Here is a 24,509-nt window from a genome sequence, read left to right on the forward strand (position 1 = left end):
TTATTGTTTTGATTAATAGTCATACACTCCTCAAATATTCGAGGGACTATTTTCTGCGTTTCTGCAGCCCTGATTGGACGAGAGAGCTCTACCTTCCGTAGTGCTGCAAACATCTTGTGAGACGAAGTATAGGTCACTGCCCTCTCGCGGAATATTCGCAACACATGTACAAAAAGATGCGACAGCGCGCCGAACCCTATACCTTCCCCCCCAAGACTCGGCTAATCTATTCAGAGATAAGCCGAGGCAACAAACAACAAAAAAGGGTTCGGCAAGTGGCGGTTGAATACCTCTGCACGAGCAAGCAACCGGAGCCTGCGAGCCCGCACGCTGCGACCCTTCGTCACACACTCACACACATCCCGAGGGCAATGCTAATGACAGCGCCAATGACAAATACTCTCAATCTTGTAACTAAGATTGCACATCATTCTCGGGGCACTCAAACATCTGTAATATGCAAACAAAGACAGTTCCGATCAGTTTATATCACACTGTCCGTAATCACTGAAGCACAGAAGGTAAAATCAGCATAACTGCCGCACAAGAACATTCGGTCATGTCCATGTCTGTAGTCCCCGAACACTGAGTCCTGCCAACTCTGGATCCCCCACACCCACCTACTGCATCCGCGCTTACTCGAGCCTTTTGTTTCATCTCGAGACGTGCTACCAAGGCTAGCCGTGTTGCACACCTGCGCACGGGTCCTTGTTGGGACATGGCGAGGCCTGTTAAAGGTGGAGTGGGCATAGAAACGCAGCCTACGATTCAGCGGCGTCCTCCCGGGTCTAACACTCGCACCCGCCATCTACGACCGAATATCGGTGCGGCACAGGCAGTCAGCGCAGTGACATTCCGTTTGCGCTGCTGTCTATCCAACTTACGACCCTCGTTGGCGGTCAGCGCATTAGGCCACGCGCCTTCGCTATGGACAGAGCCATGTTTTCTGAGGCCTTCATGCTTTGCGTCCTCAACTGCTGTAGCGTCTTTACGCTGGACGCCAGTCCCTCGGGCTGCATAGGCAAAGGCACGCCAAGATCGTGCCGTGATTTGGCGTGCGTCGCAAACTTTGGACGTGTTTCCGTGCTCTGTTCACGGTAAAGGACGCAGACACTGGCCACACCAGCTGATCTGCCGTATGGCAATCTCTCCACTGTAGCATTGCTTGTACCCGTGTCCGCTGTCTCAGAATCAGCTCTAGACAGCTGCGACACCTGCGCCTCAAGCGACGCCGCTACCGCTGAGCTGGATGTTTCATCCGCGTCATAGGTGAAACACCCCCGACGCACCGCTTCCATGTCGATGCGCAAAGTTCACACTGGACGCCTGCGCCTGGCGAGCCGCCCTTTTCCTCATGCTCATGAAGTTCAGCGCAAAAGTCCGTCATGCCCTCACGTGCGTCGCCCACCGGATGGGTTTTATCGGCCTTCCCCTCCACGGGGCTCATCTCCAAGCCAGCAGGTAGGGACCGCTGTTCTCTTTCAACCTGGATTGCTGACTGAGCAGCATCCGGCAACTCAGCGCCAGCAATCTCTACATTGTTTGCCGGGACTTGCGTTTCGCTCGAAGCGCTTTCGATCCCTACCGGCTTCAAGCTGCAGCAACTAACCACCTCTTCTGTTACACTGCTCAGCGATTCGTTGCCATCTCCTCTACCCGGAGGAGGTGATCGGCTCTGAGCTCGCTCTAGCGGTACCGCCTCCTGCTGCGCATTTCGCTCTTTCTGGAGAGATTCTTTCATCTCCTTGTACTCTTGTTTGGCTATCGCTAGTTTGCGCTCGAGAGATTCCAGGCTGACATCGTCCAGCTTATTTTCGAGGTAACTACCTCGCCCGGACCATAAGGCGAACCTGGCGTAATGCCCGCTCGAACACCTGAATGCGGCAGCGATCTCTACATTGTTTGCCAGGACTTGCGCTTTGCTCGAAGCGCTCTCAATCCCTACCAGCTTCAAGCTGCAGCAACCAACCCCATCCTCTGTTACACTGCTCAGCGATTCGTTGCCGTCTCCTCTACCCGGAGGGGGTGATCGGCTCTGAGCTCGCTCTAGCGGTAGCACCTCCTGCTGCGCACTTCGCTCTTTCTGGAGAGATTCTTTCATCTCCTTGTACTCTTGTTTGGCTATCGCAAGTTCGCGCTCGAGGGATTCCAGGCAGACATCGTCCAGCCTGGACCATAAGGCGCGCCTGGCGTATTGCCCACTCGAACACCTGAATGCGGCCATCACACCCGTTGCTCCCTAACCCTGCGGCTCGAGCGCTACGGAGGGAAGCAAATGGGAAGGGGGACTCACTCTGCCGTCGCGTCACTGCCCATGGCTCCGGCGACCTCTCCGAACCTCTCAGTCAGATGCCTCCTCGTCCTTTCCACGTCTGCAGCACTCTCTTCCTCGGAGGCCTCTTGTTGCCTCCTCGTTGCTCCGCAGAAAGCCGTGTCCGCTTGAATCTTCCAAATGCCGCCGTTGCTCAGGGATACCACTCTCTGTCTGTTGAAGGCCTTGTCTTCGGCGTTTCAAGCCTGATGCGGTTCGCGCCTTCGTACCCCCATAGCCTGTCGTCCTTTCGGTATCTCGCCTTGGATGCCGAACTTCATCGTTCTCTCCGTGGATGTCTTCGTTCCTCGGGGCCGCTGCAGAGCACCAGTACTGTCGACTGCGCCAGTTAAAGTTTGCCGGTGGTGTTAGTCCGGTGATTTCCAGAAACTGGATGCACCGCTTGAAGGTTTCTCGATGATATGACTTGCAGGCGAAGCGATTTAGTGAGAAACGAACTTTTATACAGGCTATTTACAGATGGGTACAAACAAAAGTCAGTATACGGCCACAACTATCCGCGGCCGGCCTAGCCGACCGCCTGCACAGAGGCGAGGGGCACCGCGTCCCAACAGTCAAAATGGCGTGCCTCGCACCAGCTCTCAACGGTCACTCCCTCCGCACTTGGACAGACCGAGCGCCTGCCAGCTAGGAGTCGCTAGAGACAAAAGCACACGGGCGCGGCTCCCTTCGCGGGTACACCCCGAAGATGCCCACGCCCCTTTCCACGCGTAAAAACAAACTGCTAACTGCGGCTCATCAGTTTTGACGAATAGGAAAGCTCAGAACTGATGTCAGCGTTTTCCCTTACCCTCGAGTTGCACCCTATGTGGTCTCGAAATCCGCCAAAGGAACAGGGGTCCAATGTCGAGGCCGGCAGATAGCCCCGCCGTCCGGAGCGGCGAAGGAAACCGCAAGGACGAATGGGGAGACTAACCAAAAAGGCATGAGTCCCCTTCTAACGGCGTGCACCAAAGCAAACAAAACAAAATAAAACAAAACCGGACGCGCAGCCTGGGTCACTGCCCTCTCGCGGAATATTCGCAACACATGTACAAAAAGATGCGACAGCGCGCCGAACCCTACACTCCCTGTACCTAAGCGCAGCGTTCTGCCATGTTCCCTGAGTCGCTCGTTCAAACATTGCCCCGTCTGCCCAATGTAAATTTTCCCACAAGAAATTTTCCCACAGCACACTTCGTGAACTTTGTTTCGTGATTAGTTTTCCAGGCAGGTTCTCGCTTGGAGCCGGAGATACGGACGCAAAGGCTGGAAAGCTTTCGGGGGGCCGAAAACACCAAATTCACTCCAAATTTTTGGGAAACCTTTTTCAGCCCATGCGAAATTCCAAGGTAGTAGGGAATCACCTCAAAGTTTCTTGTCCTCTCTGTTGGGAGTTCGGTATTGGCAGCAGGCTTCTTCATTTTCTTGCCCAAGGTTTCAGCGACCGCCAACAGCAAAGAGGAAGGAAACCCAGAGGCCTCTAGTCGAACCACCTGCTCGGCAAGACTCTGCTGCATGGCATGCGGGCAACTTTTTCTCAGTGCATTTGAGAAACACAGGTTGGCAATGCCACGTTTTACCAGCTTCGAGTGAGCGGAAGCATAAGGCAAAAGCGCCTTTTTAGACCGAGGGGCATACTTCCAGCAAACGTGTTCGTCAGCTAAAAACTTGAGTTCTAAATCTAGCAACCTAATGGTGTTGTCAGAGGGCAAATCTTTGGTGAAGACCATGTTCTTTGAACAGGCACTAAAAACATTTAAAATCCGGTCCGCCACAGAGGTTAGCTGGTCAGTTGATGATAAGTTTAAAATGATTAAAAAGTCACCCACATATCGAAAAATTTTTCAACACGCTTGTCTTGAAGTGCTTTCTGCAGCGACGAATCGAACTTGGCCAAAAAAAACGTTACACAATACAGGCGCTACACTCGATCCTATGCAGATGCCTTGCCTCTGTACAATGTAGTTGTCACCGTGCTGTATGATCGTGGACCTTAGGCACACGCTCAGCAGTTCCAGGAAAGAGTCGAGTGCTATTCCGCATTTGTTCTGGAATGCAACAATCCCGTTGGTCTCAATCACATCGCGCACTGCTTGTAGAAGCTCGTCCTGCAGTATTGAATAAAACAAGTCCTCTATCTCAATCGAGAAAGCAGCATTGGCGCTGGGAAAACCGTCGCTGTGGCTTTCCACCAGGGATGTCGAGCTCCGAACTCCAAACGGATCCGGTGGAACAAGTTCTCCTAAGGCGCGTTGCAAAAACAATGACACCATCTTCTGCCAAGAGCCTTCTTCAGTCACGATGGCTCTAAAAGGATTTCCCAGCTTATGAGTATTTGCCGTGAAAAACACACGCAAGACATTTTGTTCACATTCCGCCTCGCATTCGGGAGGTGCTGGGTTCGATCCCCAGTGCCGCCGGGCACCCACCGGTTTTTAATGGGTAGAAGATTTCCCCCGGCCTGGTGTTCGGCTCTTCTGGGTGAGATGCTTGGGAAAAGGGTTTTGACCACAGTTGCTCTGACGGATCAGCGATAAGTTCCGCCGTCAACAACCTTAAATCCGCCTCGTGCGTTAGAAGCCCATTTGTGGCCTTTTTTTTTGCTGCTGCTGCTTTGCTGATCGCACGTTGACCGGAGTACCACCTTTAGCAGGCTGCGAGGTCGTTCGAAACTGGGGCTTAGCCCACGAGGGGCGCAGCGGGGTTTACGGAGCTTTTCCCAAGCGAACACCCCTAAAGAAAGCCGGGCGCCAGGCCGGGGGCCGCTTGTACCCATTTTTACCGGTGGGTGTCCGGCGGTGGGTTTCGAACCAACCACCTCCGAACCATGTGAACCAACCAACCACCTCCGAACCAACCACCAACCACATATGCGCTTCGCCGCACGACCCGAGAAGCGTCGTAAGGAAGATGCGGCTAGAAGTCGTTCCACGTCCCGGAGTGACTCTTCAACTGCGGAAGAGACCGCTTTAAGTTCTCCAGAGCGTCGGAATGAGACGCTGCCTAGACGACCCGCCGAGGAAAAGAAACTTTCGCTATTCAACTAGGGTTAACCAGAGCAAAACAACAGCCAGTTTTTAAACTTTGCGCATTCAAATTGAACAAAAAAAAACGGTTGTGACGTAAGGCTGTGCTTTCGTTTAATGAATGCTTATCTTAGTACTTACATCCGTGGAAAGGGGTAGCCATTTTCAACGATCAGTAAACAAAAAATTAAAGCAGTTGAATGCCTTCACCTTATTATATCAAGGTCTTCCATCGTGACTATTCTGATAACCGGAGAGCGGGGAGCATGGCGTACAGTTTCCAATCCTTGTTCCACGCAAACTGGTACCCTTTTCATCAGCTGGTGACTTCATGAGCCAGAAAATCTTTTTGTTCGGCACTGTGAGATTTTCATTGAGATAAATGTTTTTCCTTATTTCTTTCAGTTCAGCCTTTTTCTCAGGCCATGCATCTGTAGTTGTACGGTATGTAAACCGAACCGGGACGGGCGGCACCTTTACATTCTTATCTGTATTAGAATTCCCGGTTTCGATGTCTGTCGTTTCAGCTCGTGATTTCAATGGAAGGCGGTGGGCGGCTTCAATGCCTTGTCCAGGGAGACGCGGAAGCTGCAGATCGTCTGCAAGGCGGTTAAGCTTTTCTAGCAGGTTTTTATTTTCATGTAGGGGCAGACCATGCAAGTTGAATTTTACAGGCATATTTTTAGCGCAAAGGACGGGACGAGATACAGACAAGACGAGCACGGGCGCTACTGACAACTGCTTTATTGAAGAAAGATCGAGGCATATAAATACATATCTGGCCTGCGCCAGCGCTACCTAACAAGGAACTTGGAATCACAGCAGATGACGCGATAGGAAATTGATCTCAGCATTATACAAAACGACAGACGTGTCACTAACGCAGTTCTGACCCCCTTTCCTGATAAAGAAAGCTTCCAAAGTTTCACGGGCAGTTTTTTGACAACTTCTGCCAAGGATTGAAGCACTCCGGAACCGTGGCTCACACTTGGTGCAAGCAATGCAGTGGGCAACTAAATTCGTGCGTTCCTTATTGTAGATATCTTTAGCATGCTCCCGGAGTCGATCGTTTACGCAGCGCCCTGTCTGGCCGATGTACACCTTGCCACATGACAGGGGAATCCTGTACACGACGTTCATAGCGCACTGCACAAACCGTTTTTCGTGGTTCTTATGACAGCCCCTTTTTTTGTCTTCGCAAGTAATGCGGCGGCTCAGCTGAGCAAGTTTCTTAGGGGCTGAAAAAACCATAGGCACGTCAAACCTATTAGCCACCTTTTTCAGGTTGTGGGATACCTTGTGCAGGTACGGTACCACTTCCGGCTTTTGCTGACCATCCATAGTCTTTGCTGCAGATGTGCGCTTACCAGGATTCATTTTCTTGAGGAGCGTTTCCGCGACTGCCATCACGACCGACCCAGGGAAGCCGGCTGAAAACAGCCTACCCAATTGATGCTCAAAACTTGCCTGCATCTCATGGACACACGACTTCCTTAGCACCAAATCCAAGCAGAGAGTTGCTATGCCTCTCTTTACTATTTTCGAATGAGAGGAGTCGTACGGCAAGAGCTCTTTTTGTGCTCGGGGAGAATACGCCCAGCAGACGTGCTTTTCCCTGAACATAAGCCTCAAGTCTAAAAACTGAAGAATCCCTTCGACTGGAAGTTCGTAGGTAAAACTGAGCCCTCTGCCATGTAGTTTAAAATCATCAAGAACACACTGTAGTGTTCGCTCATTAGAAATGGGGCAGAGGTTGTTTAAAACAATTAAAAAGTTGTCCATAAAACGAAAAACTTTAAGGACTTTGTCATTGTTAAAATGATTAAAATGATCGTGTAAAGAGCGATAAATATATGATAAAAAAATGTTGCAAGAGCTCTTTTATGCTGTGCCTCACCCTGAATTGTTTGCTGCCGTCAAAGATTGCATTGATGAGAATGGTGCTGTGGCTTTCCAGAATGCTGCAGGTTTGACGGTAGACAACTTTTTAGGCCTTTTAGAATTTTATCTTCGTTCCACTTTTATCAAATTTGACGACCAGTTTTATCTACAAAAGAAGGGCATTTGCATTGGTTCATGCATCGCCCCTGGCTTGTGCAACATTTTTTTATCATATATTGATCGCTCTTTACACGATCATTTTAATCATTTTAACAATGACAAAGTCCTTAAAGTTTTTCGTTTTATGGACGACTTTTTAATTGTTTTAAACAACCTCTGCCCCATTTCTAATGAGCGAACACTACAGTGTGTTCTTGATGATTTTAAACTACATGGCAGAGGGCTCAGTTTTACCTACGAACTTCCAGTCGAAGGGATTCTTCCGTTTTTAGACTTGAGGCTTATGTTCAGGGAAAAGCACGTCTGCTGGGCGTATTCTCCCCGAGCACAAAAAGAGCTCTTGCCGTACGACTCCTCTCATTCGAAAATAGTAAAGAGAGGCATAGCAACTCTCTGCTTGGATTTGGCGCTAAGGAAGTCGTGTGTCCATGAGATGCAGGCAAGTTTTGAGCATCAATTGGGTAGGCTGTTTTCAGCCGGCTTCCCTGGGTCGGTCGTGATGGCAGTCGCGGAAACGCTCCTCAAGAAAATGAATCCTGGTAAGCGCACATCTGCAGCAAAGACTAAGGATGGTCAGCAAAAGCCGGAAGTGGTACCGTACCTGCACAAGGTATCCCACAACCTGAAAAAGGTGGCTAATAGGTTTGACGTGCCTATGGTTTTTTCAGCCCCTAAGAAACTTGCTCAGCTGAGCCGCCGCATTACTTGCGAAGACAAAAAAAGGGGCTGTCATAAGAACCACGAAAAACGGTTTGTGCAGTGCGCTATGAACGTCGTGTACAGGATTCCCCTGTCATGTGGCAAGGTGTACATCGGCCAGACAGGGCGCTGCGTAAACGATCGACTCCGGGAGCATGCTAAAGATATCTACAATAAGGAACGCACGAATTTAGTTGCCCACTGCATTGCTTGCACCAAGTGTGAGCCACGGTTCCGGAGTGCTTCAATCCTTGGCAGAAGTTGTCAAAAAACTGCCCGTGAAACTTTGGAAGCTTTCTTTATTAGGAAAGGGGGTCAGAACTGCGTTAGTGACACGTCTGTCGTTTTGTATAATGCTGAGATCAATTTCCTATCGCGTCATCTGCTGTGATTCCAAGTTCCTTGTTAGGTAGCGCTGGCGCAGGCCAGATATGTATTTATATGCCTCGATCTTTCTTCAATAAAGCAGTTGTCAGTAGCGCCCGTGCTCGTCTTGTCTGTATCTCGTCCCGTCCTTTGCGCTAAAAATATGCCTGTAAAATCCGAACACCAACTAGCCCAACAACTCACCCTGTTGAAGTTGAATTTCCCCCTTCAAGGTGGAGATGTGAGGAAACTACTTGAAGATGAAATCGGAGTTTCTTGATGACCCGGTGGTTCTACTCGCAAACATTCACATTACTCAAGGAAAGGAGAAGGTTAACTATTTATTTACAACATAGGTAAAAAAACGAGAAGAAGCAAAGCAAGGAGAAAACTATTTACATGACTAAATCGTGGATCAGACGAATTCAGCCCCCGCTCAACCCAGAGCGCTTGGTTTTAAACCCTCTGTCTCCGCCCTTAGCGGGGACAGCAACCAATAAGATAACAAACGACCCATCTCGCCAAGCAGTGGTTAGGGAAAGGAAAATAAGGTCCGCCCACTGATCAGAGATTGGGGAAAAAGTACTGATTAAACATTTGGGAAAGGAGAGGTCGCAATCAAATAACCACACAAACAACACAAATGCGACTTCCGTTCCCCACGCCACCCACGGCACCACAGACGCTAGAAACATGTGCCGACGAGGCGATGACTCATGTTGTTGACAGCAACAAAGAGAACACAGTCGTTAAGGGAAGTAGACAGTCGTTACAGGAATAGTGGGTTTCCGGTCACTCGGCTAATACTCAGCCGTATCTCGTGCGCCCCCAAAACCTCGTCCACTCCTTAACAACCACATGTCGTCACCTGTACTTGGTTCGCATTTTTCCCGGCGGGTCATCCCCGTGACGGCGCGGCGTAAACGAGCACGTCCGCTGCACAAAGGGGAGGCAGGGACGGGAAGGGCTCCTTTGTTGGGGACTTCCGACCCCACTGGAGCGGCTTTCCTTGCGAACACAAGATCAACGAGTTCGCGGAAAGGTCAGCGAACTCCACACCTCCCAACCAAGAATGTCACGCGTACACTTGCTGTCAGTGTGACATTAAAGTCCGGCCACAAGGTTCCAAGCAGCACTGCGCACACAAATACACAGCCTCAATTCGTTCCGTGCACACAAGGTTAGGACACCAATCTGCACATTCCATAATCCACCATGTCAGATCGGTGCACCAAATTGGCAGAAATTACTTCTAGCCGCCTACATCTCGAAACAGAAACTCATGTTTCTCTTTAGCTTCGTCAACCAGATTTGCTCTACATTTCGAATTATCCGGCACATCGCCGGTTGTAAAGGCTGCCGCCGCTTTCGGATTTGCATTGTCAGCTTGCTCAAAATCGACAGAGCTCACCAGCTCCCTGAACTCTACAAAGATTGCTGCTGTCATCGCGTCTGCATTCTCCCGTTCTCTGAATCTCGCACTAAAGTTAGTTCTCAGATCTGCTACTTCGCATGCAGCTTCACATCGGGTTTCAGGTGAGGCTAGCTCTTTGCAGAGCTTGCAGCCGATGTTCTCATGAAGAAAAATCATCTCCTCAAGCATTATTGCCCCACAGTTACCTTGACCAGCTTGGTTCCGCACTTCTGGTAATGAGGTACCATGCTTCATGTTTAGACTTACAGGGAGGAATGCAGTTTCCGGATCTCCGAGTTCCCTACCTGCTGTGAAACTCTTTGCAGCAGTCGCTGTTAACTCCCAATCTGCTGCAGATACATTTGCAGCTTCCGAATCTGCTTGAAGCTCTACTGAAGCCTCAGGTTTGTCACTAACGGATTTGCGCGGAATTTTGAAATGCTCTTTGACATCAGCTTTCTCATTTTCTTCCTGCAGCTGCACCTTTTCTGGCTGCTCTAGCAGCGCGGGTGTCTCAAGTGTTATCAACTTCCCTACACCTGCAGCTACATCTGCTGTCACTGCGCACAGTGTCAGCTCCAGCTTGCTAACCAACTCATTTTTGGCAGCTAGCTTACCATCACCTGCAAGGAGTGTGCCCGCTATCAGATCCTGATTTACATCTTCCTCGCGCGTTCCCGCCGCCTCAGAGCTAGCGCCGACCTGCTCTTGGGCAACGCTGAACACTTGTTCACGAGAAGTATACTCCTGCCCCTCTTTGGTCTGCTCTATATGTGCTCGCTCTGACAGCGAATGCTTCACAGGTGTGACTAACGCCTCTATGCCTTCAGCGATCTGTTCTGGCACGGCACACAACGTTAGATCAGCTTGTGCTCTTTGGAGAGCCGCACACTTCCATTTTGTAATTTCGGTCCCTGAATCCACACAGGCTTCAGAATTTTGACCTTCGGATTCCAAGTTGCGGCATGCCAGATCGTCTACCCTATCTGGTTGACTGACCTTATCAACAGCCATCTCCGACTGGGAACTTGGTTTATCAGGCGCCGGTACCTCCACCTGAGCTACTAGCTCGCACACCTCTCTCCTCACCGCGGGAATATCTTGTTCTTGCTTTTTCGAAGACTCAATCATCGAATGCCCAAATTTCATGCAGTTAAAACATTGAACTGATGCGAATAAGACCTCGCTATCGACTTTCGCCCACTGTCTTAATTTTAACTGCATCTGTGCAAGTTTTCTCTTTTCTAGTTCAATTTGGAATTTCAAATTTTCAATTTCACTCAGCTGTTCAGCCTCCTCCTGCTCAACACGTCGCATCCTGCCCTCCTGATCATACCGTACGGCAGCCATCTCCGTTTTCCGTGCTATCGTTTCTAGCACTAAACACTACACCGACATGGTGAATTCGGAGAAAGCAGAAAGGTCTGCTACCTTACTGGTTGCTCTCTGCCCCGGTGATCTCGTCGTCCTCCGTGATGACGACTGGCTCCTCGATGCGGACGACTTGAGCTCTGTATCTCTCAGCAGCTCGCTGACTTCTGCCTCGTGTGACTGGCTTGACTTGGTCGCCTGGTTACTTTTCAGCAGCTCGCTGACTCGAACCCGTTCGATGTGGACGCCTGGTTCTTTTCAGCAGCTCGCTGACTCGAACCCTCGATGGCTTGTTGTTGCCCGACTCCTTCAGCTCCTAGCTGACTTGAGCCTCCGACGTCCTCTCGAACTCGACCCGTGATCCCGAAGCTTTCGACGACAGTCTTGCGACGCAGCTTCACGTTTTCTCCTTTAGGACAAACAGCTTGTCCACCGACTTGTTCTTCTCACCTTCCGTCCAATGCCTTGAGTAGAAAGAAGTTGCGATCCTGTCTCGACTGCGCCAGTTGAGATCCTGTGTCGACTGCGCCAGTTGAGTTTCATCCTGCCGACTGCGCCAGTTGAATTTCCCCCTTCAAGGTGGAGATGTGAGGAAACTACTTGAAGATGAAATCGGAGTTTCTTGATGACCGGGTGGTTCTACTCGCAAACATTCACATTACTCAAGGAAAGGAGAAGGTTAACTATTTATTTACAACATAGGTAAAAAAACGAGAAGCAAAGCAAGGAGAAAACTATTTACATGACTAAATCGTGGATCAGACGAATTCAGCCCCCGCTCAACCCAGAGCGCTTGGTTTTAAACCCTCTGTCTCCGCCCTTAGCGGGGACAGCAACCAATAAGATAACAAACGACCCATCTCGCCAATCAGTGGTTAGGGAAAGAAAAATAAGGTCCGCCCACTGATCAGAGATTGGGGAAAAAGTACTGATTAAACATTTGGGAAAGGAGAGGTCGCAATCAAATAACCACACAAACAACACAAATGCGACTTCCGTTCCCCACGCCACCCACGGCACCACAGACGCTAGAAACATGTGCCGACGAGGCGATGACTCAGGTTGTTGACAGCAACAAAGAGAACACAGTCGTTAAGGGAAGTAGACAGTCGTTACAGGAATAGTGGGTTTCCGGTCACTCGGCTAATACTCAGCCGTATCTCGTGCGCCCCCAAAACCTCGTCCACTCCTTAACAACCACATGTCGTCAGCTGTACTTGGTTCGCATTTTTCCCGGCGGGTCATCCCCGTGACGGCGCGGCGTAAACGAGCACGTCCGCTGCACAAAGGGGAGGCAGGGACGGGAAGGGCTCCTTTGTTGGGGACTTCCGACCCCACTGGAGCGGCTTTCCTTGCGAACACAAGATCAACGAGTTCGCGGAAAGGTCAGCGAACTCCACAATGCACTTCTAGATTAAGACGCCTGCCGTATTGATCAAGGTCGTTAACTTGCTGCCGAAGCTCTTCAACTTCATGATCATTTACTTTGACTTGCAACTTTTCCACACGTTTGCGTAGACCTGCGATATCTGCATCCTGCTGCTTTATCTGAATGATGAGCTCATTATACTTTGTAGACATTTCTTGCATACACATATTCGGCACCTCATACGGTTTCCCTGTCGTCACCTCGCAACACTCCCAATAATTAGGCCACGTACTGCATTCGCCAATGTCATTGAAGCCCATCGCGCATATCTTCCACCGGAGCTCACCCCTGCGTCAAGATCATGCTCACCCTTATGGAGCCTTCATGAACCTGGGGTTCACCTCTATATTCCTGGCATTACGAAGAAAGCTGGTGATCACTGCCCGCTCTCGAACAACTGACATTGAATCACCTGCATTCTTACCACAGTCACCGCATAGATGTTTACACAGATGGATCAGTTCGCTCGACCAATTCTGCGGGGTCGGTGGTGATACCGGCCAGATCCATCTTCATGAAAGTGAAGACCGGATCGCGGGAGCGACCAGTCGAAGACACCATAAAGATAAGAAAATAATGCCGGGGTGTAACGAGGATGTAGCGCACATGTTTGAGCGTTCGCTGTGCCGTGATAAGGCGCAGGACAGAAGGCTGCGTTCAATTCATATATGTAGTTGCCGCATTTTATTTCATCCCCGGGTTTCCGTTGGCAACATCGTCAAGATATGTTGGTTTATGCTGGTTTTTTATTTTCGCCTCGTAGAATTAATTTTTTTCCTGTTTTGATAACACGCTCAAACTTACTTCGAGGCTCGTGCGAGAGGCAAAGCGAGAGGGAGGTTTCACCCTGCAGAATATCCGTGACCTGAAACCGCGTATCTGCATCGTACGCCCATATCGTCTTTTTTTTTTGGCACCGAGGTTGCTCTTTCCATGCGTTTGGTTTAGCGTGTGCATATATGCTTTTGTATCCTTTAGAATGTTTGCTTAAGGTGCATCAACTTTAAACCTGTATTATGTATTTATTGATTCATTTTTTCAGATTTTTGAGCTAGAGAAAAATTTGGCCAATATTATATGCTGGTGCCGTAGTGCTCCGTACATTGTGTGTTAAATGGTGCATACATATGCGTCTTTTGTTTGTACTCAGTTAAATGCAAAGACCACATCTAATAAACTGAAATTACATCTGTATTGCGCTGTTAATTACTGTTATATGGGAGGATTGGGCGACTTTTTGAATTCATATTTCCTTTGTGTGTGAAATTCTAGCACATTTCATGTTCTTGTGGCGGGAGCAGCGCAGCACCAAACAAAAACGAGAGAGGCGGGAATCGACGCTAACAACCAGATTTTAAATGCACTTTCGTCGAATATATACATCCCGCTCGTGCAATAAGGAAAGGACAGAAGCATGACAAGCGCATAAGATGTACACGCGGTAAAATATTAGGGAAACGCACGCAGATAATCAATTTCGCTGTCATGAAACGCTGTCAAAAGTATGCTGACGCATATACGTCGCTCTTTTCTCGGATGTTGAAGGTTTCTTCAATCTCCCTGTTCCGTTGATCAAAATATGACGTGATGGCCATTGTGTTCCTAAGCTGCAGGTCACATTCATGCTCTCTGCAATGTTTTGCTAATTCACTGTTGATGGCGCCCTTTAGGAATCTTTTGTGCTCTCGAAGCCGTTCATTCAAACAGCGCCCTGTTTGACCAATGTAGGTGCGTCCGCATGGCAGAAGTATTTTATAAACTCCCTTTTCACACATTTCACATGTTTTTTCCGATGATTTTTCTTGCATTGATTTTTTTTGCTCGCTGTTGACTTTGGCGCACAGGCTTCTTAATTTGTTCGGTGCTGACATGAGCACTTTTACACCAGCTGGCTCTTGCGCCCACCTTTTTGAGACTGTGGAAAATGCCCTTCATGTATGGAATGACCACGTACGGCCTCCTTTCTTCTGATGTGGTTGTGACATATTTTCTGCCATTAAGTGCTTGCAGAATCCCTTCTGCGACACTGAATAGCAGTCTCGTCGGGTAACCTGCTGCTTTCAGCCGACTGTTCTGGGCGTCGAAACTGCCTTGAACTTCATGATGACAGGATCTCGTCAATGCGGCTCTCATTGCTGCTTTTGCTAAGGACTAGAGGAACTAGAACCAGAAATAACGAATGAACTCCTAGAAAACAAAGTTATGCGATTTCTTGACTTGACGATAGCCTATCTAGGCGTTCACGTATGCTGGCGATACGGACCACGAAGCCAGAAAGAACTGCTCCCCTACACACCTGCGCACTCCAAGATTATCAAACGGGGGTAGAAAAAAACAGCAATGACAGCGCCGCTTTGACGAGATCCTGTCATCATGAAGTTCAAAGTTTTGACACCCAGAACCGTCGGCTGAAAGCAGCAGGTTGCCCGACGAGACCGCTATCCAGTGTCGCAGAAGGGATTCTGCAAGCACTTAGAAGCAGAAAATATGTCACAACCACATCAGAATAAAGGAAGCCGTACGCGGTCATTCTTTTCATTAATAACATTTCCCACAGTCTCAAAAAGGTAGGATCAAGAGTTGGTGTAAAAGTGATCATGTCAGCACCCAGCAAGTTAAGAAGCTTGTGCGCCAAAGTCAACAGCGAGCAAAGAAAAAATCAATGCAAGAAAAACACCGGAAAAAACATGTGAAATGTGTGAAAAGCGGGGTTTATGAAGTACCCCTGTCATGCGGACGCACCTACTTTGGTCAAAAAGGGCGCTGTTTGAATTAACGACTTCGAGAGCACAAAATATCCCTAAAGGGCGCCATCAGCAGTTAATTAGCAAAGCACTGCAGAGAGCATGAACGCGCTCCGCAGCTTATAAACACAATGGTCATCCCGTCATATTTTGATCAACGGACCAGGGATATTGATGAAGCCTTCAACATCCGGCCAAAGAGCGACGTATGCGTCTGCATACCTTCAGTACCGCTTCGTGACAGAGAAATTGATTATCTCCGTGCGATGTCTTAATATTTCACCACGTGTACATCTTATGCGTTTTTCATGCTTATTTCTTTTCCTTCTTACACGAGCCTGATGTATATATTGGACGAACGTGTATTAAAAATCTGGTTGTTATTCAGCGTCGTGTCTCGCCTCTCTCTTTGTCTCGTGCTGCGCTGCTCCGGTCACAAGATCATGCACCAACCAGCCCAAATTTTCACCTTGTTGAAGCACATTTCATGTAAACAGGTAAGTCTGAATGGCCTAGACAGCAAGCATTCACACGAGTGGACATATTTATTACACCACCTGTAACGTAAGCATGTGCCTGAAATTTGGCACATATATGTGCGCTTAGATGCCTGAAGTCTGCATGAAAAAGAAGAAATATTTTTATTGAGCCAGAGCCCAGAAATTTAGCATTAACCTTTTGGGGCTGTTCCTGGGACGCACAACTTTTTGGACACGGCAAGTTGTGGGGACGTTTTTTGGATGTATTCGGGAAAAATGAGCACCTCCTGGGGAGATTCCAAATGTCCTGCAGGTATATTTCTGAGAGATTTTGATGAGGTTTTGTGTGTGTTGGGGCTGTAACATATAAATGATTAAGGTCTGGCTTAGACGAGCGCTAGGAATATTCGGCACCGCTGCTGCTGAGGGTGTTTGCAAAACTTCTGTCGATGTGCGTGCCTTTTGTAGTGGTCTTGAGGTGACGTACGGTGATGTATTGGTGACGCGGTCATGAACGGTGCACAGGCGTTGTCTGCTGGTGGTCAACTGGAGCTGGCTTGCGGAAAGGACAGGGCACGTGCAAAAGACGGGATGAAGCCTGTAACATACGTAAGATAAAGGTCTGGCTTAAGCAAGTGCCAGGAACATTCGGCACTGCTGCCTAAGTAATTACATTACATATTATCTTTACTTTAAGTTGAGCCTGGTTGCAAAAACCGGTAGGTGCGCCGTAACTGAGGGCTTTGGAAATTTCTGACGCCTTCTCTGAAAGAAGGCCTCAGAAATTGAATTCGGGCGAGGCAGCGCTTTGGAAAGCGCATTTTCTTCCCGAAAATATAAATGGACGCTCCAAAGCCTTCGTATGAGAATGAGCGTGTGTCTCTTCGCCACGGACAACTTCACCTAGGAAGGCCTCCTGCTCTGACAACATTCGTATTGAGTAGGACCGTCGCGAGTCAGACGCGAGAAACGAGTTAAACAGATACGATGGTGGGCAAGTTGATTCATTGCGATGGGAAGATAAGTGGCGAAAAAAAATGACTTTCAGAACTGTGGGCAAGACTGGAAGAATACAAACTTATAACTGATATTCATGTAAACTTATGAACTACGTAAACTTCCTTATTCATCGAAGAAACCTAAGCTGTAAGTTTGCGGTCGTCCCGCCTTGTCCCGACTTTTGAATGTCTTATTTTCGCTCAGCCTGTCCTTCCGAGAGGCCAGTAGTTACAGTAAATTTCCGAGAGTACGTTTATGGTTTTATGGTTTATGTGGGTTTAACGTGCAAAAGCGACTCACGCTATGAGGGACGCCTAGTGAAGGATTCCGGAATTCCACCATCTGGGGTTCTTTAACGAGCGCTGACAGCGCGCACAGCACACGGGCCTCTAAACGCGAGCACGAATGTTTACACACGCTCAAAACCAGTGCGGACGTGGCAGTACACGTCTGTACCCCCGGCTCTCAGTCCCCAGCCGCTGCGGATCAACTGACCAAGGCGGCAGTCAGACCTGTGACGCCGCGGAGGCTGCTAACGATCTCTGGCGCCGGACAGGCTGTCATTGCAAACGGAACCTGGAAACGTTTATCGCTAATACCTTATGCCTTTCAAAAAGGAAAAGCGCGACTTTCGACAGGGGCGAAAGGGAAGACTCACTAGGACAGGACGCTCCAAACAACAAGAAACAACGTTGTGACAATTGACGGTCGTTCATGCGCATGAACACTCGAAAATAACGGTGCATCATGGCACCATCATCGCTTCTCTGCAATCATAAACCTTAATTCTTATGCCGGCAGTGTATGTTCCGAGGACGCATGCCTTATCAGCCTCTCCTTAGCACTGTCAGCGTAAGAAGTAGGGTTTATGACTCGAGAGAAGCGATGATGGTGCTATCATGCACCCTTTTTTTTTGAGTGTTCATGCGTATGGACGAGCGTCAATTGTCACAACGTTGTTTCTTGTTGTTTCTTGGAGCGTCATATACCAGGTGTTTCACCGGAGACTTTACAAGAGCTTTAGAAATAGGTTTTTTTGGGTAAGAATATGGATTTGCGGCATAGTATTACCAGTGTTGGCGGACACCGGAAAGCCGGCGACTTGTCTTGAGTATTAAGCTGGTTAACTGATTCCTGATAACTACCTTTTTAACTCCCAAAGATAGCAACTGACTGCAAGTAGATATTGTAGCCGGTATTTAGTAATAGCCATATCGGAGTTTAGAATTTTGAAAACGCGATTACCCTCGCAGCAGTGGCTCTACACAATTTGGCTGCATCGTGCGAACATACACGCGCCTTCGAAAGGATGCAGGCAAAGCAACGCCTCCAGTGCACATAACTATTCGAAAACGCCCAATTTTTTCGAGCCGCAACGCCAAGGGTATTCGCCTTTTCTGAATTCTGAGAACCGATATGGCTATTACTAACGACCTTACCGGCTACAAATATCTAATTGCACCCAGGAACCCAGCTCCCGTAGTGAAAAAATTAATTATTAAAATTTACTTAACCACCCTCCTACTTAAGACGATTCACCGGTTCTCTGGTGTGTGCCAACGCTGGTAATATTGAAAATATACCTGCGCTCAAAAGACACGGACTGAAAGATAAAGACACACACACACAGCGCTGGACTTACAACTGAATTTTTTATTCGGGAAACACTGCTCTTTATACACATCAGCAGCTGATAAAAATGGAAGATGGTAACACCCGGATGATAAAAAATCGACAAACTGTCTCGTCACATGTCCAGTCCTACCTTCCCTTTTGCAAAAATGCCTCAAAATGCCGCAAAAGCCATATTTTTGCCCAAAACTAGCCATTTTTTCTATTTTTGAAAGTGTTCGCTGAAACACCCGGTATTATTTCCTCGGTAAAAGCAATGAAACTTTTGTTGCCAGTCTGTGCCTGTCCTCCTGTGTCTTTTTCATTCGGGCCTCTCAGAAGTCGCGCTATTCCTTTTTAAAAACGCATAAAATCGCCCAAGGCAAGTAAGGCTAGTCTAGCAGTAATGTTAGAGGAACTAGCGGGTATTGAATGGTATCTATTCCTTGTCGTGAGTCCGGATTCACGTTCAGTTCACGACCTGAGCCATGAGTCAGGGCTCACATTCAGATGATGATCTGAGTCGTGATGAGAGTGGGCTCGCTTTCAGGTGGTGACCTCAGTCCTGTTCAGTCCGGTAGAGTGTGGGCCTATCAAATGAAATAAGTACATGATGCGAAGTTGAATAATCCCAGGATCCCAACTGAATCCACGATACCGATCGTGCAGGAGTTTGTAACGTTCATAAAGGAAAGACTCCTGTGCACTCGTAATACTTAATGCTCTTGTGGTCTAAATGATGACTAGAACAATTTCTTTATTTTTTGGTGTGTAATATTTGTGGCTTCTGCACTCTAGAACCTCACTAAAAGGTAAGAAAATTTGATTAGTCGCCGCGCTTGATCCCGTTAGTTATTAGCTGTAGCTTATTGCATCGAGATTGCTCTAGTTTTTCCTTTGATGTTATTAAACTTGTTGCAGAACTGATGCAGCGGCCTTAGAACACATGCAGCGCTCCGTCCTTTCATCCTTCTTGTTCTTGTGGTTCGTTTTTTTTGTGGGCTGAGTCCTGCAAGCATTAGATCTTAACGTCCTGCGAGCGGCAGCTACACGCCTCTCTCTACCTTTGATCTATACCTGGCTACAGGCTAGCTGCATTTCAGAGCTTATTGCATTTTAGGCATGTAACTTGGGCCGTTCAGTGTAATTACTGTGAGTCTGGGTAAGTCATGAGTTGAAATGTGCAAGATAGTGTGAATGAGCGATCGCAGATGAGTGGTGAATCGAATTGAATAAGTCCAGGTGAGTCGTGAAACGAAATGAGTGAGCCTAGGTGATCCGTGAGTCCCGATGAGCCGTGAGCTGAGATTAGTGAGTGAGTCTAGATGAAACGTGAGTCTGAGTGAGCGCGAGTCGCTATGAGTGGTCGACCCCACATGGCTCCAGCTGACTCCAGATGAGTTGTGAGCATAAATGAGTTTGAGTTCACCAGTTCGAGTCAGCCTGTCAGTTCTTCAAACTTTTGTGAGTGAGCCCGACTGAGAACTAGTGATTTTACCAATGTATGTGCAGTGATAAAGGGCGGGCACGTGTTATGATATCGTGGATTAGCGGACAGACGTTAACTAGGCACGGGATTCTTCGTCGTTCGTAGAAACCTTCTATGAGGACGTGTAATCGGCAATGAGCAAAATAAAAACAATATACACTGTACTGATGGGGTGACCTCAATTCCAAGGTAGGGAAGAAGCAGGCTGAAGACAAGGCAGTATGCGACTACGGAATCGTTTCTAGGAATAGCAGGAGAGAGTTATTAGTAGACTTCACAGACAGAAATAACTTACGCACCATGAGTACCTTCTTCCGCAAACGAGAGAACAGGAAGTGGACCTGCAAGAGCCCCAATGGTGAGACTAAAAAAACGCTGTAGTTTAGCTCGGGTTAAACCTGGAGTGACGCGATAGCTGCAGCTGGCCGAGTGGAACTCGCTCAGTCGAATGGCAGTCAGTCTTTCGCCGCTGCGTTTCGCTGTGCGCTCCGTCTTCATCTTCGTCCCTGGACGTGAATTCACTATCTTCCCCGTCTCCCTCTCTCCACTCCTCCCCACACTGTTTCGCCGGAGCGCCGCGCAGCCGGCAGCTGCCACGGTGCCCACGGCGCCGCCAGGCTGAAGGCTCGAAATGCTAGCGTAATGTAGGCGCGTGGCGCGCACAACAGCTGCGTGCTCTGACGTCACTCCACGCATGCGCACAACTCACGAGGCTTGTGGCATATGCTCCGCCGTCGGTGCAGCGGCGAGGCGCGCGGCGCGCACACCAGCTGCGGGCTATTACGTCACTCCGCGCATGCGCACAGCTGGCGGAACAGTGGTGTCACGGCTCAGCGCGCAGCCACGCTGACCTTGAGAAGTGGCTGGCGTAGTGTAGCTATCGCTACAAAATGAAATCGACTTCATACTATGCGTTCAACGTGCTATCGTGCAGGATGTGGAGGCCCTCGGAAAGGTGCGTTGTAGCGACCACAGTATAGTAAGGTCTCGAATTAGCTTACACTTGAAGAGGGAACTGAAGAAGATGTGAAGAGGAAGCCCATTAACGAGTTAGCGGTGAAACGGAAAACAGATGTATTCAGGATATAGCTAAAGAAGACATATTCGGCTTTAACCAAGAAAGACGATCTTAATGTTGAAAGAATAAACGATATTCTCAAAGCTATCACTACAGAGTGCGCAGTGGAAGTAGGCGGTAGGACGGTTTGACAGGATACCGACAAGCTATCCAAGGAGGCATAAGATCAGATTAAGAAACGCAAAAGTATGAAGGCGTCTAACTCTACAGACAAAATAGAACTAGCAAAGCTATCGAAGTTATTAAATAAGAGAAAAGTAGCTGACATAGGCAGTTTATTATGAGAGAATCGAGCATGCTCTAAAGAACGGAGGTTGCCTAAAAACAGAGAAGAGAAAACTTGGCATATTAGGCGAAAAGCAGACTTATTCTTTAAGAGACAAAGAGGGAAATGTCATCAGCAATGTGGAAAAGATATTTAAAGGAGCCGACGAGTTCTACACAAATCTGTGCAGTAGCCAATGTAATCATAATGTTAATGAGAGAGACAGCAGCGCAGAGAAATGCGTCATCCCGTCAGTAACGAAGGGGGAAGTAAAGAAAGCCTTAGGAGCAATAAAAATGGGGAAAGCAGCCGGTGAGGAGCCAGTAACGCAGGATTGTTGAAGGAAGGAGGGTAGATTGTGCTACAAAACTAGCCACCCTCTGTACGGAATGCCTTATGACCTCGACCGTACCAGAAACTTGGAAGAACGCTAACACCAGCTTAATTGATAAGAAATGGTGACGTCAAAGCCTCTAAAACTTACAGACTGATAAGATTACTGTCCGTTGCCTATAAGATATTTACTAGGTTAATGGCTAATAGGGTCAGGACAAGCTTAGACTTGAATCAACGAAATGATCAGGGAGGCATTCTTAAAGGTTGCTCGACAATAGACCATATACACACTATCAATGAGGTGATCGAGAAGTGGGCAGAGTATCACCTACCCTTATATATAGCTTTTGCAGATTGCAAGAAACCATATGACTGAGTCGAAACCTCAGAAGTTATGCAGGCATTGCGGAATGAGGGGTGTTGAAGAGCCTGATGTAGATATACTGGAAGATATCTAAAACGGGTGCAGAGCTACGATTGTGCTCCATAAAATCAGCAATAAAATTTGATATGAAAGAGTGTCAGGAAGGAAGAAACGACCTCGCCTGCTTACAGGAGGTATTCAGACACCTGGATTAGGAAGAGTTGGGGATAGGAGTTAATGGAGGATACCTCTGTAATGTGAGATTTGCTGATCACATTGCCTTGCTAAGCCACCCAGGAGATGTACTGCGCAACGTGTTCAGTGAGTTAGACAGGCAGAGCAATATTGTGGGTCTGAAAAATAACCGTGCAGAAATTAAAAGTAATATCTAGTAGTCTCGCAAGGGACAAGCAGTTCACAATTTGGTAGCGTGGTGCAGGAAGTGGTAAGGGAATACATCTACTTAGGGCTGCTAGTGACCGAAAATCCGGATTACGAGAGTTAAATAACTAGAATAATAAGAACGGAGTTAAGTGCATATGCCAGGTTCGCGCAGATAATGAATGGCAGTTTACCAATACCCCTGAAGAGAAAAGCGGAAAAGTATACAGCAGCTGCATCTGGCAGGTACTCACCTGAGCAGCAAAAACGTTGCGGTTAACGAAAACGGCTCAAAAATATCGCGGAGCTATGGAGAAAAATGATAGATGTAACCTTAAGAGGCAGTAAGAGGGACGAAAGGTTCAGGGATCAAACACGGAATAATGGCATTCTTGTGGGAATCAAGAGGAAGTAATGGTACGAGATAAAAGGTAGGACTGTTGGAATGAGACCGGAGAGGGGAAAGAGGAACGAAAACGACCACACAGGCGCAGACTCTCAAATCCTTATTCAAGACCAAAAAGAACACGCTATATAAGCGACGAACCCATGCGCATACCATCACTGTCATTCACACAAGACCTGATAAAATGTAGAGCATAGTGATCAAGCTTTTACGTTGGTTCATTGAAATGGGCATGGACAGGGCATGCAATGCGAAGGCGAGGTAACCGATGGTCATTACTCCACTTCACTTCACTTCACTTTATTTCCTTAAAGACCCTCGTGTGAGGGTATTACATAAGGGGTGGGACACATATAGATTAACAACAGAAAAAGTACACAAAAATTGAACGAGTTATACAAAGAAAGATGATTATCGTGATGCAAGCAAACGCGTAATTTGGTTAAGAATCATAGTTTGGCATGTGATGGCAGCAAGTTCATGGGGAAGGCCGTTCCAGTCGCTAGCAGTCCGGGGAAAGAATGATGAAGAAAAAGTTGTTGTGCGTGCTCGTGGCCGAGATACCTGCTGCTGATGTCCGGTGCGAAGAGAAAAGCGTGGTGGGAGAGGGCAGACATAGGGTTCCTGTGATAGCTCGGAATAAAAGAATTTAACAGACTGGAGTAAAACCTGGACTGGAGAGTAACAGACTGTATTCCAAGGAAAGGGAAGAGTAGCACGATGCTGCAGAAGGTTAAGTGGGCGGATGAGCTTAAGAAGTTTGTGTGGATAGGGTGGACGTATCTGGGACAGGCCAGCTTTAATTGCAGAGATATAAGAGAGGCCTTTGTCATGCATTGGGCGCAGTCAGGCTGCGATGATGAATGTCCAAAATACAAAAGTGCGGTCGGACCAGCATTTTGCAGAATTATATAGAGTGATGTCGGTACTTGAGGTGAGTACTGTGAACTTTTGACTATAGTCCGCCGCCGGTGTGTATGCCGTAGGGGCAAATTTCGGCTTAAAGTAAAGAGCTATTTCTGACATAATCCGTCCCCGGTTTATAGTCCGCAGGAACGAATTTCGGCCCAAAATTGGTTTTTATATTGTCCGCAAGCTTTAAACAATAAGTAACACTCAGCCAGTGCCAGTATTGCGGCTCACTTTGATCCACCGCCGTACGCTGTGGAACATTCAAAGGATAAGTTTTTATAACCCCAGCGCCCCACAACACACCACCTTTCAATTCCTGCAGTAACACGGATAGCCGAGCTCAATTTCTGGATCAGACGCCATATTGTGGACACATAGTCTCATTTTCACAGTCTGTATTTTATTCCCTGCTTTCCGAGCGTGTCCTGCACATGCTGCAAGTTTTCCTTCATGGTTAGGCCCAGACATTGTCCTCCACCTCAGTGCTTCCTTCCGCGCAATCATTGCCCTCGGATTTTTCAGGGAGGCAAACCATAGTCGTGCCCTTTTTTTGCGCATTTATTTATTTTTCTTTGATTTTTTTCTTTCCTGATAATGTAGGCACTGTTGATGACGTCAGGAAGTCAGGTAGATGTTTCGGTTTCTTTTTGCTGGACCGTCGCTACAAACCGCATTTTTTTTAGTGATGAGCCAATGCGTTCGCATTAAGAAGCTGCATCTAATGTGTGGTACTTCTTGATTACTGTACCTCACGAATCATTGGAT

General features: G+C 48.0%; 1 long non-coding RNA gene across 2 annotated transcripts in view; it reads right to left on the minus strand.

The window, feature by feature from the left end:
* Positions 1-16,046: 16,046 nt before the first annotated feature.
* The window catches only part of LOC144134581 (uncharacterized), a 222,138-nt gene continuing 213,675 nt past the window's right edge, over positions 16,047-24,509 (minus strand). For both annotated transcript variants that reach the window (XR_013315158.1, XR_013315159.1), the window contains one exon: positions 16,047-16,501. This is a non-coding gene — a long non-coding RNA (uncharacterized LOC144134581). The remainder of the gene's footprint in view (positions 16,502-24,509) is intronic.

The sequence above is a fragment of the Amblyomma americanum genome, chromosome 5, assembly GCF_052857255.1.
Source record: "Amblyomma americanum isolate KBUSLIRL-KWMA chromosome 5, ASM5285725v1, whole genome shotgun sequence".
NCBI lineage: Eukaryota > Metazoa > Arthropoda > Arachnida > Ixodida > Ixodidae > Amblyomma > Amblyomma americanum.